Genomic DNA, 12,820 nt, shown 5'->3' with positions numbered 1-12,820 from the left:
ATCATAGCAACACCCTTGTTGCTGGTATCAACTTCGGTGTTAGTTAGGGTTTTAATGCTGTGAACAGACATCATGACCAAAGCAACTCCTATGAGGACAACATTTAATTTGGGCCAGCTTACAGGTTCAGAGGTCCAGATCATCATCATCAAGGTGGGAGCATGGCAGCATCCATGCATGCATGGTACAGGAGGAGTTGAGAGTTCTCAATCTTCATCTGAAGGCCATTAGGAGAAGACAGGCTTCCAGGCATCTAGGAGGAGGGTCTTAAAGCCCACACCCACAGTGACACACATACTCCAACAAGGCTACATCTCCTAATAGAACCACTCCCTGGGCCAAGCATATACAATCCATCACAATGACAAGATTTTTTTAAAAAACGTTCCTCAGTGCTTGAGAGTGAACTCACCTCTCTTAAGTGCATACTACTCTTAGAGAGTATCAGAGTTTGGTTCACAGAACTCACATTTGAAGGCTCACACCTGTAATTGTAATCCCAGGAGACATGGCGCCCTCCTCTGGCACTTGAGGATACATACCAACACAAAGATTAAACATATACACATAATTAAAAAAATGAAGCAAATCATTCTGAATGGTGGCATATGCCTTTAATCCCTGCACTCAGGAGTCAGAGGCAGGCGGGTCTCTGTGAGTTTGAGGCTAGTCTGATCTATACAGTGAGTTCCAGAATAGTAAGGACTATAGAGGGAGATCCTGTCTCAAAAATCAATCAACCAATCAATCAATCAATCAAACAACCAATCAATCTACCAATCAAAGAAAGAAAGAAAGAGAAAAAGAAAGAAATCTTTAAAAAAACAAAACATTGCTTGTTAAATCTGTGAAATAATCTATAAATGTGTTTCGCTTACATTTGCATAATGGTCACACAGACAGTAACAAGTGTGAGGCTGTTTGTGTATCTAATGAGACTTATGGAGGCTGCTACATTAATCAAAAGCACAGTGTGGAAACCATGTAATGTCATCCATGATACAATGTATCCCAAGCTTTGTGGCCAGTAAGCAAGAAATTTCCTCACAAGTCTCAAAGGTTGCCTGCCATCTGAAGCTGCCCAGGCCTGGTGGAGTACCACAGAAGAAATGGGAAAGACACTATTTATCATCAGGTTGACTGTGATGTGACAGTGTCTGTAATGTTTGATATATTTCTTATGCCATAAAAGTATGGGGACTACAGGGTGTAGGGGATACCCAGGGGGCACTCAACCTGCTCACAGGAGAAGGGGAAGAGGGATGAGGGAAGGATTGTGGGAGGGGTGACTGGGAGCAAGGCTGTGAGCAGGATGTAAAGTGAATAAGATAAAGTAAAATTTAAAAAATGTAGCCACTATAGCTGAATCAAAAAAAAAAAATTGGGTGCCAGGCAGTGGTGGTGTACGCCTTTAATCTCAGCACTTGGGAGGCAGGGGCAGGTGGATTTCTGAGTTCGAGGCCAGCCTGGTCTACAGAGTTAGTTCCAGGACAGCCAGAGCTATACAGAGAAACCCTGCCTGGAAAAAACAAAAAAAAATTGTCTTAAAATTAATTTTATACACACACACACACACACACACACACACATATGTGAGTGTGTGTATCTTTGTGTGTGTATATGCACATGTGTGGGTGTTGGTGCCCTTGGAGTCCAGAAGAGGGAGTCAGATCCCTTAGAGCTGATGACAGGGCAGTTGTGGATGACTGGGCATGGTGCTCTGCACTGAACTTAGGTCTTAACTGCCAAGTTATCACTCCAGCCCCATGAAAATGTTTCTTTCTAAATTTAGAAGTGACTGGATTTTTAGGCCTTCATTTCAGTTTCCTAACTGCAGGATACGGTTATCTTCTGAAATCCACATCTTCATTGCTAAACTTTCCTTGCTTTGGTGCAGATATAGTTTTCCAGATGGTTACATATTTAGCACAACACCACAGACAAGCACAGGAAGCAGTGGTTCTACTTCAGGCCATAGAATTAGCACTCAGTCTTGAGCCCACAGGCTCTGGTTCTATGATGTTTGCTTATTTCTCTTTGCATATGATTTTTGAGACACTCATATCGTATTTAGTAAGCAGTAGGATTTGAGGGCAAAAATGAGAATTTGGTTGTTAAAGAGGTTCTTAACAGTTTTATAGATGTTCTCTTAAAACAAAGAAAAACAGATTGAACTAGATAAAACAAAACAACAAAACCAGTTCCTATAAAGAAGTAAGGAATATTCTATTGCATTTTGGTGTTTCAGGGAAGGGAAACGATAGAAATGTCTCCATTGTTTATTGACACACAAACTACCTACGGCTAGAAAGCATTAGAAAAATGACAATTTGAAACAATCTAGGGCAATGCTACTTTGTGCCACTTGTTTGGCTCCCAAGCTGGGAATCTGGAGTATGATATTCTAGCTTAATGTCTGAGTGTATTTACAAAAACCACAAAGCATCAGGCTGTTGATTTTAACTTTAAAAAATATTCTGGAAGGTAATTGTGCAGACTACTTTACCCTTCTAGGTTTGTGAAGTCACTCACTCACAGGCCACAGTAAGAAAATGACTGAAATGACAAACAAGCAAAACCCAACCCTCTCAACAAAGCAACTGAGAAAGGTCAGAAGTTCCATGGGTTTTTATTGTCTTCCACGGAGTATACAGCAGCAGTATTACTCCTCTAGTGCTTCCTGGTGATGGATTGCAGAAAGAATCAGAGAAGACACAACATGAATCTGCTCCTGGGACAATGATTGTAATCAAAATAGGAAGTGGTAGAAATGTAAGCCATTCTCCCTGCCGTTTAAAGATTATAAATCCGTTATTCATCTGTTATGATCCAGGGGCCTACTTGTGATTTTTATGGTTCTTTACATGCTCAGAATTGTAAAAACCGTAATGTTGAAGGGGCTACAGCTGTTCTCTTTTTGATTTTCATGTTAAAATCTCTGCTTGGAGCATTGCACCCTGGTGACTGCCTCTACCCATCTGAAGTCCGAGCCTGCTGCCAAAGTCTCTTATATGACGACTCAAAACCATCTTGGTCCCTTCTCCTCCAGTTATTAACACTTAGTACCTGAGGCTGGGGAGGTATATTCAGTTGGTTTGCATGGGAGTTGGTTTGCCCCAGATGCCTAGATTTATCTTAGAATCCAGCTTAGTACTGTATCAGCTCAGTCTGGTGGCTCATACCTTCCAGTACCAGTAGTTGAGATCTGAAGGCAGGAGAATCGGAAGTTCAATATCATCCTTGACTACTCTTGGAGTTCAAGGCCAACCTGGCTCATGTAAGACTGTCTCAAAAAGCAAACACACCACCTACTTCTTCAAGGGAAGGGTCAAAGGAAAAGGGTTGAAGCAATTGCCAGTGGTTTTGAATTTATTAAAATATTCCCTTGATCACTCTGCAGCTTGAAGTGGAAGTAGGCATAGTATGTTTGGGCCCAAAATATCTGGATTTTCACCTCCAGTGTGCCTCTTTCTAGAAATATGATCTTCCTTTCCTGAGCTTTTGCTTTCTTAATAGTTAGATAGTTGCCATATCTTCTACATAGGGCTATATCAAGTATCAAAGGAGCAACTGTTTGTGAAGGGGCTTTGGGAACTGTGAAAAGGTTTTCAAATGAGAGACGTTGGCATTGATATCTGGCAGTTAGATGCAAAAGCCGATGTGACATTGTAGTAATGGCAATTGGTGGCCATGTTGGGTTTTCTTTCTTTTTTTCCTTCAAGGTATATGTGATATACATATATGCAAGTTGACATGTGTTTGGGTGCCTGTATGCTGTGTGACACTATTTTTGAGACATGAACAACCACATACTCACCCCAGATAGGGAAACAAATGTCAGATCAAAGTACAGATACCATTGGATTATAACTTGGTGAACCAATAGAAGTTTATTGAGGTTACTATCAGGAATATGGGTGTAGCGAGAATTTTGCTTTTTTAAAAAACCCAGTTATGTTATGTGATTATGTTTCTGTCTTAATTCCAGGTGTGGGCTAAGAGGCTGCTGCTCAGCAGGTGATTGTGATTTGCCTCATGTACTAGCAGGGTGTGTGACTTTTGTCATTTACAGGTAGTTTCCTTCTAGGGACTCTGGAAACGGTATAAACAGGAGAGGCCTGAGAGGACCTCTGGTGGCTGCTGTCCCTGCTGCTGCTGGTCTCTGTTGCTGCTGTTTCTCAAGTGTTCTTGAGCAAATAGATGAGAAGAAGTTGGATACATCCTGACTTCGAAGAAAAGACTTGTCACAAGAACCCATTGTCCCTAATCATCAGGAAGTGGTCTAAAGAGATCTATACCTCCTTTCCCCTCTAACCTTCTTTCTCTCCAATCTAGTTTTGGGGCATAGGAAGGAATTTGGGTGGAATAAGAGTTGGAAGGGAGGTAGAGGTATGAAAACCCAATAAAATAGCTAAAAGGTATGCCAACATATGGGTGAGGACTTACTGACAGGAGCAGAAATGACTCGAAGACAGATGCTTCACCAAAGCCCACCCCAGAATTGAGTGACAACTCACAAATCTGGAACCCTGGAGCAACTGCACAACCTGCGGGCAGCTCAGCAGGTTGAAGAGTATTTTCTCCAGGTAGCTCAGCTGATCTCAGCCTTTTCTAGGTAACCTTTCTTGTCTGCTTATAGCCTACTTGGCTGGTCTTCTAGGCAGCTCAGCTTGTCTGAGGGTTTATGCACTCTTGGAGAAGGAAGGACCTAATGAATCTGGTCAGTTTCAGGGACTTCCTGAAGCTGTCTTGAGTTGTTTATTTTCTGTCCTAATGAGCTTCTGGGAGTTTCACCTTCCCTTAGAATGTCCTGTTTTTTCACCTTCTTATAAGCATGCTGTTTTAAATATCCTTCTGTATCACTTTCCTGTTCACATCCATATCTTAATTTTCTCTTCAAGATGAAAAGTTTTAGCCTCAGAAAAAAATATCATACAACATGTGTATGTAGACGTGAGTGTACATATATTTGCATGCATAAGGAAGACATATGTTTATATCAGGTGTCTTTTTTGATGCTCTTTGCCTTATTCACCAAGGCAGGGTCTCTCAGTTGAACCTAGAGCTTTCTGAAATGTGTAGCCTCACTACCCAGTTTGCTTCAGGTGTCTTGCCTCTTTGTTTTTTATAAGAACTGGAATTGTAGGTGGGTTTACCCAGTATTTTTATGAGTTTTGAGAATCAGAGTTCCCTTTTCATGGTTGGATACCAGAAGGTTTGACCCCTTAGCTATCCAACTCCTTAGCATCCGTGGATTCTTTCTTTCATCTTAAAGTTTTCTATATTACTTTATATTTATTTTATCTATTTAGTGTGTGTGTGTGTGTGTGTGTGTGTGTGTCTACATGGTGTGTACAAGCATATTCATGTCACAACATTCAGGTAGTGGTTAGAGAGCAACTCTTGAGAGCTGGCCTCCTCCTACTACATTGTGGTATCTGGAGATGGAACTCAAGTTATCAGGGCTGTATGCCAGCATATCTATCTGCTGGGCCATCTCACAGTGATGTTTGTGAGGTACTCTTTTTGAAAAAAATTATTTATTCACTTATAATCTAAAGAATTGATTCACTTTATATCCCAATATCAGCCACCCTTTCCTTCCAGTACCCACACCCTCAGAGACCCTCCTCCCATTCCCCCATCTTTCTCCTCTGAGAGGGGAGATCTCCTCAGCCATGTCAAGTCACTGCAGGACTAGGCATATCATCTCCCACTGAGGCCAGACAAGACAGCACAGTTAGGGGAATGAGATCCAAAGGAAGGCAACAGATTCAGGGACAACCCGCATTCTAGTTGTTGGGGGACCCATATGAAGATCAAACTGCCTATCGACTACATATGTGTGGGGTCTAGGTCCAATCTGTGCTTGCTCTTTGGTTGGTGATTCAGTCTCTGGGTTCAGGTTAGTTGACTCTGTTGGCTTTCTGTGCAGTTCCTGCCCTTCTAGGGTCCCTCAATCCTTTCCCCATCTCTTCCACAAGACTCCTCGAGCTCCATCTAATATCTGGCTATGGGTCTCTGCATCTCTTTCCATTGATTACTGGGTAGAGCCTCTCAGAAGACAGTTATACTAGGATCCTGTCTACAAGTATAACAGAGTATCATTCATATTGTCAAGAATTGGTTCTTGCCCATGGGATGAGTCTCAAGTTGGGCTAGTCATTGGTTGGCCATTCCCTCCATCTCTACCCTGTCTTTGTCCCTGCACATCTTGTAGACAGGACACATTTTGGGTTGAAGGCTTTGTGGGTGGGTTGCTGTGCTTATTCTTCTACTGGGTGTCCTGCCTGACTACAAGAGGTGTCCATTTCAGGATCCCTATCCCTTACCCCTAGGAGTCTTAGCTAGAGTTGCCTCCATAGAAATCCTGGGGTCTCCCCACCCCAGTCCCAGGTTTCTGGCGTGTCCTAGAGATGCCCCCCCGCCACTGACTTCTGTTCTTTTCCCTCTGCTCTCCCTATATCTGATCCTCTCCCCCATCTCCTCTCATTTGGAGAAGAAAATCTCCCTGCTACATAATAATCTGTAGGTAAAATTCTCTTAATAGTGACTCTTGACCTCATGGTCCCTTTGAGAGACCCAATTCCTGTATCACACTTGGATTTTATCAGGATTACTTAGTGAAAGGAAAAGTATCTACTCAGGACCCCTTAGATCAAGTTCTGAGCACAAAGGAGATTTATTTGCCCCAGAGGGAAAGAGGACAGGGAACAGGAGACAAAGATAGGAGATAGATAATGAGGGAGAAGGAGAAGGGAACAAAGGAGAGGGAGGAAGGGAACTTGTCTGGGGGTTTATTGTGGAGGGTGGGTGGAGACAAAGGATGCCTCTGGATAGAGAGGAGACCCACGTGGCACAAAGGAAAATGGTGGTTTATAAAGGTAAAGAGGGAAACTGTGTTAGGATGAGGTGCTTAATTTTAATTGGTTATATTAACTAGGGCAGCCAAAGGGATCTTTTTATTGCTGGACTTGAATATCTTGATAGCTGGACCTTGGTGGTCTGCCTTAGGAGGAGGAAGTGGCCAAATAAAGGAATAGACATTGGTGGCCTGCTTTAGGAATGTAATCTAATGGTTTTTAGCAAGTCAGAGGGAATGGGGAAAAAAGACAAGGCCTGCCCACCATGCTCAGGCTGACAGAGTCCCTTCATTACAGAAATAAGGGTGACGCTGTGTGGCTACTGTGTGTAAGGGAAGTTATTTCCAGCTTGTATCTCTGTGCTCCGAGACACACACCTTTATGCTGTCACCTCTGTCCTGTGTTGTCTGCTCACAGGCTTTTCTCCTTTCCTCTTCTGCTCTCTACCCTTTTCCTCCTCTCCCTTTTCACATTGAAATTTATAGTGATGGTCTCAATAAATATCAGTGTCCCCTGATATTTACAAGGGAGCTTATTATCTCAGATTTCTCTAGTTCAAATTGTTTCCACGATTGTGGTCATTATTGGGAAATAATGTTTGAACCTGACACATTTTTTTCTAAGTCATCTTTCCCCTTTTCTTTGAGGAATCCACTTTCTTTACAAGGGACCATCTTTCTAATGTCTTTGTAGCTTTTACTTAATGTGAACAAGGATCTAACAATCTTAACTGTTGTGTCTTTGAGTAACATAAACACTCAGAATTTACACTTGTAGAAAAGATTTTATTTTGATCTTAGTTTTTCATTGTCGCATTTCACGTCTACAAGAATAGAACTAGTATCAAGTCTGCCTTTTACTAGTTGGTCTCATGAGTTTAGAGAATCTCTACACATTAAAATTCCATTTTCATGTAATATTATTTTAATAGAAATGCTCATTTTGTGGGAGGAAAATGACGGATGCACATTTGAATGATTCTCAGGAATCTCTTATATCCCTTTTATTGCATTTTGATGTGACTGAACTTGTCAGTAAAGAGGGGAGAGTTGGAATTGTAGCATGTTTTTATCATCCACTCTACCATTATTTAATAAAAATGCTTTTTGAATAGAAATGTTAGAGAAATTTTCCAGTTTTCTTTTCCTAAGATTATATATATATATATATATGTATATATATATATATATATCTTTACATCTTTACAAATAGAATGATCTTGAGCTCGATTAAGAATTGAGATTTTGTGGTTATTCTTTGAATGGACTCACACTTATGAGGACGTCCTGCATAAGAAAGATCTGACATTATTCTTCTATTCTGCAAATAGAGTGAGTGCCATGCAGAGGGGCCACATGCCTACAGATTCATTTCTAGAAAGTGTCAAAAACTTACTCTTTCCTTCTTTCCCATTCTCCCCACTTTTATTCTTGTCTATAAATTATTTCGGAAAGTTCATTTTATTGTCGAAAATGTGGAGGGCCCTTGAGGATTTAAAAGTAAAATTCTCTGCTCTCTGAAATCCTATAGTATAGTTGAGAAAAAAAAAAAAACATGTATTGTAGCTGTGTGGGAAGTACTTGCTTAGCATGCACATGACCCTGGGTTCAACCTCCAGCTCCAAAAGCTGCTCCCCAAATGCTGTGCATACCATTCTTTCTTGTACATAATAGAGCCAAGCTATTGGTATGGAGGGGGAAAAGCATGGTTTATCTGCCTGAACTTGGGGGAGAGGAGGAATGAGTAGATAAAAGATTTTAAAGAATAAGTGGCAGTTTAAGCTGGGATGTTAAACAGTAGGGTAGGGATGGGATTTTGGGCAGATGGTTAGATGTGGTATCTGGCACCACTAAAATGTACACTGCTTGGAGTGGAGCTCCTTAGGTTATGGGGTGGGAAGTTTGGTAGAGTTGGGTCTTAAAGTCTCCTGGAGGACTAGCTTATACTGCATTACCTATTCTGCAGAGGGGGAGCGCTGCCCCTGGGAAAGCTTAGCCTATTCTGCTGGAGGGGAGCACTGCCCCTGGGGAAGCATAGCCTATATACTTCAGAAGGGGAGCACTGCCCCTTGGAAAGTATAGCCTATACAGCAGAGGAGGAGCACTGCCCCTGGGAAAGCAGTACAATGGCAGGTTATGAAAGATTGCTCTCTTCCCAGAGTGGAGCAGGGATCAAAGTAAAAAAACAAAACAAAACAAAACAAAACAAAACAAAACAAAACAAAACAAAACAAAACCAAACCCCTGGAGAATGAGCTTGTTCAAACACACATTGTGAGTCCAGCTGCACGTGCTGAAACATGGACCTCTGGTGGCTGCTGTTAGGAATGGGGCCTTTGGACGCAATTAGGCCATGAGGTTAGATTCCTACTGATGGGATTAGCGTCCTTCAGAGAAGACCCACAAAGAGCTTGTTTCCTGCCTCTGCTGTCTAGGTGAGGACAGAGCAAGGAAGCATCCATCTGAAGCCAGGACCTGGGTTCAGAACAGTCACTGAATCTGCTAGTGTCTTTCTGTGGACTTTCTACCCTTTAGAACATAAGAAACTCATTTATAGCTTATGCTCTATCGATTGTAATTTGTTGCAGTAGCTCTAATGGCGGCAAGACCAGTGTAAATAGTAGGAATGCAGAGGTAATGCAGAAAGTCTGGACTAAGATAATGGCAGTGAGTATCCAAGGCATATTTGAGGTAAAAAAGATTATTTCTTTGAAATGCATAGGGAAAAGTCTTCTTTTTCTTTTTTAAAAAAGTTCAACTTAGAATTCTTGTAAAACATGCGTATATTTGGTTTAAATTTACTTCGTTACTTTTACTTTTTTATTTTTAAGACAAGGCCTCATATTCTAAGCCAGTCCATGCACTTGTTTATTATGTAGTGTCCCTGCCCTGTCTATTCAGTGCTAGGTTTGAACCCTGGCTTCACGTTTGCTTAGCAAGCACTCTACCGGCTCAAGTACACTCACAATACTGAGATAAGATGCTTTGAAACAGAGGTCTTTATACATGCTGGACAATGGTTTTCCTATGCTAATACTTTTGAGAAAGAGAAATGAAAAGAGAATGGACTGAAAGTCCTTTGAAGGTTTATTTTATTTGTGTGTGTGTGTGTGTGTGTGTGTGTGCGTGCGTGCTTGTGACACAGGAGGCTAGAAGAGGGACGTTGGATCCTTTGGAGATGGGTTACAGGTATTTGTGAGCTGCCTAACATGACAGTGGGGAACTGAACTTGAGTTTTCTGTAAGAACAGCAAGAACTCTTTGCTGCTGAGCCATCTCTCCAGCTCTAGTTATGTTTTAAAAGATGTAACTTTCTTTTTGTTCTGAAGCCACTTCATAGCAGCCCAGTTTCTTACATGGTCCCCCATTATCACAAATTATGCAGTCAACTTCCCCACATTTTGGGGAAATGACAGGGGTTAGCATGTGCCAAGTACAGTGGACGAGCCTTGCCCTGGGAAAATCACCTTCTTGATCATGGCTCTCCTGCTAGATCTCCTCCCTCCCCCATATCTTTTTTTTCTAAATATCCATCTCAGGTTATCCTGAACTCATATCTCCACCTCAGTGCCAGAGATCCTTCTTCCTTGCTACTGGTGAAGTGTACCAGGAGAGAGCACTATTGGCTACAGTGCTAACTCTTTAGGACAGGGTCTGCTCTTCACGATTCTGTGCCAGAGGGTACCAGCATGCTCAGTGTCTCAGTTACTTTTCTTTTTTCTGTGACATAGTACTACATAAAACCAACTTAAGGGTCGTGGTTGGAATGTACCGTCCACCCTGAGGTAGGAGCATGATAGCAGAAGCAGAATGTAGCTGGTCACATTTATCTGCTGTCAGGGAGTAGACAGTGATTAATGTTTGTGCTGAGTTGGCTTTTTTATTTGTATTCATATGACCGTGGTGGTGCTAGGATGCTGCTGTCTATAGTCAGATAGCACATCTTACCCCATTTACACATTTCTGAAAACGCACTGGTAAACCCAGAGGTGTGTCTTCTAGATGACTTTAAATCCAGACAGGTTGCCAGACAGGTTGCCAATCAAGAGTCATCATTACATTGTCTTTAAAAGAGTTTTTACTTTGTGTCACGCGGTGTAAGAAATTGTGATATGTGATTGGTTTCAGCCCCTAAGCACGAACGTGAGTCCTCTTATTATGACTGAGGTCCAGGTTACATCACAGGAAAGCTGATTTATTATATATCATTTCACACAATTGTCCCAGAGTTCTGTGGTTTTTGTCACACAGTTAAATGTTCTTATTTAATTAGGATTGTATGGAGGTAATTGTCCCCATCAGTATGTCAACTGGCAAGGGAGTTTTCTGTCCCTGGAGTACACACATAACAAGCATTTTGTTTCAGTCATATTCTGGGTTTAATGGACTCTTTATTGTGCATTAGCGCAGACACGTCTTTGCTACCACTTATGTTTTTATAGGGTAATGTGACTCAAGAGACCAACATTAGTTACAGATACACCCACTGTATCCATGGCTTCTCCCATGAGGAGGACACATGCATCATCCTTGCAATAAAACCACAGTTCTAGTTTGCTTTTCTGTCACTGTGATAAACACCATGGCCAAAAACAACTTGCGTAGGAAAAGATTTATTTCAGTTTATACTTTATATTTTATGTTAAAAACGACTTTATATTTCCATCACTGATGGAAGTCAGAGCAGCAACTAAAGCCCAGATCCTGACGGGATGATGCTCATTGGCTTGCTCTCTAATGCTTGCTCAGTTACCTTTCTTTTACAGCCTCGGATCATTTGCCTAAGGACGGCAGTGCCCACAGTGGGTTGAGCCCTTTTACACCAATTAACAATCAAGACAATTTATTGCACACATACCATAGGCCAGACTGAAGTGGGAAATCTCCCAATTGAGTTTCCCTCAGATTTCTCTGGGTTGTGTCAAGTTGACAGCTGAGGCTAACTACTCCAGTGACAAACCTCAGTGCTCTTTGATTGTCTCCCATCATACTAACAGAAACTTTAACCTTCCCTAAGATTCCTCTTCCCATGTAGTCCCATGAGATCCTGTTTCACACAGTGCGGCATTTGTTGGAACTGTCTTGAACCAAGGCAAATTCTGTAGTTCAGAGGCTAGAAAGGCTTACCCTAATTAGACCAGGTAAACTTAAAGGATGGCTCTGCCTTTTCCATGTCTGCAGTGAGATGTGCTGAGTGTCCGAACAAGTACTGGACTCAGTGGACTCAGTGGACACAAGACCTGCCATGCCCTCCTCCCCCCTCTTCTCTTCCTTCTTTCTTCTTCTGTTTTTTGAGATAGTGGTCTTTCTATGTAGTCCTGACTGTTTTGGAACTTGCTTGTAGACCAAGTTGGCTTTGACCTCACAGAGATCCACCTACATCTGCCTCTGAGTGCTGGGATTAAAAATATGCACCACCATGACTGGCCACCTACCTTTTTTATTGATCCCTCATCCTATAGGAAAAATATAAAAAAGAATAAATAGCCACAGGTTACACAGTTTTTATGCCCAGTTCGTAGGGAAGGTAGACTACTCTTGCTCCTTGAGGGCCATAGAGACTTCCAGCTAACCTAACATGAATATGTTTTTTCAACCCTTCTTTTTTTATTCCTTTTTTGTGTGTATATCTTTTACATGTATGAGGTATATGCCTTCATGTGTGTGGATGCATGCACCTGCGTATAATCCAGAGGCCAGGAGTTAACTCTGGGAACTTTGTTCTACTGGTCTTCACTCAGGGTCTCTTGTTGAACCTGGAGCTAAGCTGGTGGCCATCAAGACCCAGCAACCCTCTTGTATTGGTTTCCCTCACCCTATACTGAGGACACACCCAGGATTTTACAGGAGAAGATTTGAACTCATGTCCTTAACCTGCAGAGCCATCTCTCTAGTCCTTTCATCTCCTCTTGTACAGGAAGAGAGCTTCTAGTTCCAGGTGACTTGTTCAGGACAATCC

At 41.9% G+C, this 12,820-nt stretch overlaps 1 pseudogene; it reads right to left on the bottom strand.

Moving 5' to 3' along the window:
* Positions 1-10,216: 10,216 nt before the first annotated feature.
* Positions 10,217-10,358, bottom strand: LOC114619217 (annotated as a pseudogene).
* Positions 10,359-12,820: the final 2,462 nt, after the last annotated feature.

The sequence above is a fragment of the Grammomys surdaster genome, unplaced genomic scaffold (genome assembly GCF_004785775.1).
Source record: "Grammomys surdaster isolate TR1022 unplaced genomic scaffold, NIH_TR_1.0 62, whole genome shotgun sequence".
Lineage (NCBI taxonomy): Eukaryota > Metazoa > Chordata > Mammalia > Rodentia > Muridae > Grammomys > Grammomys surdaster.
This window is presented reverse-complemented; position numbering and strand designations above follow the sequence as displayed.